The sequence below is a fragment of the Acyrthosiphon pisum genome, chromosome A1 (genome assembly GCF_005508785.2).
Source record: "Acyrthosiphon pisum isolate AL4f chromosome A1, pea_aphid_22Mar2018_4r6ur, whole genome shotgun sequence".
NCBI lineage: Eukaryota > Metazoa > Arthropoda > Insecta > Hemiptera > Aphididae > Acyrthosiphon > Acyrthosiphon pisum.
The window spans coordinates 6,676,241-6,677,408 of NC_042494.1; positions in this window are offsets into that span (position 1 = coordinate 6,676,241).

Below are 1,168 nucleotides of genomic sequence, written 5' to 3' on the forward strand. Positions count from 1 at the left end.
CAAGTTAGCACCAAATCAAGTATGAACATTGCAGCAAGTTACACCCAAAAACAGTTGAACAATCATAATTTTTTAAGTTGCAATTTTTTACGGACAACGGAGTGCACGGGTTCAGCTTGGTATGAATGTTTGTGTGTAGATTAAACCTCTGGGAAGAAGACTGACTTATTTAGGAATGGTTAAATTTGGTTTTTTTTTATACGATAGGTAAGACACATAATATCAATTGTTCAAAACAGCTTAAATTTCTTATTACTGAATATGCAACACAAAATATACAAGGTACATATTTTGGCTGTAACTGGAAGAAGACAGACTAATTTAGGAATGGTTAAATTTGGTTTTTTTTATTCATCTGATATTAGTAGTTATGTTAGGTTAGGATTTTGTATTAATTGATTATATTAATCTACCATAGGTGGAATACGACAAACTTGGTATAACTTTGATATTTTATAGTTAAATCATATACCTACGTACAAACAGCACGGGGTCCGCGATCTACCGTAGGTAGATTGCCTACCTGATAATATACTGCTGCGAATCAGAATTTTTATTCTGGGAAACGGAAAAGTTAAGATACATTTTGAAAACCATACACCGAATATTAAACAACGAATTGTACAAAGTTCGAGTCATATAGAGTTGGTACATTAAACGGGCAATATGTATAAATAATATGTTTACTTTATATTTTTGTATACATTATTGTTTACTTTACAATATACTTAAATAAAAATAAATAGGTGTAAAATATATAATATTATATAGGTAAATACATTTTTGAAATATTTTTTTTATCTATATTTACCTATGCGTCCTATGAATGCCGCGGGTCGTAGTTTGGAGACCCCTGTTATAGTATATCAGAAGTCTTATATTAAATTGGGGTTATAACCTTTGTTACATTTCCTATAATTTAAGGTAACGCAAGGTTCTATACGGTATAATACGGTATTATACAAAACAAAAATAAAATACCATATTTTAATACATCTCTAATTATATATTTATAATTTTTATTTTAGATTTTTAGCGACGGGGAATTCATTTCGAAACATTGGTTTCAACTACAGATTAGGTTTTAGTACTGTACGAACAATTGTTTATGAAGTTTGTGATGCCATATGAAATAAATTAGGACCAATTGTAATGCCTGAACCTACTG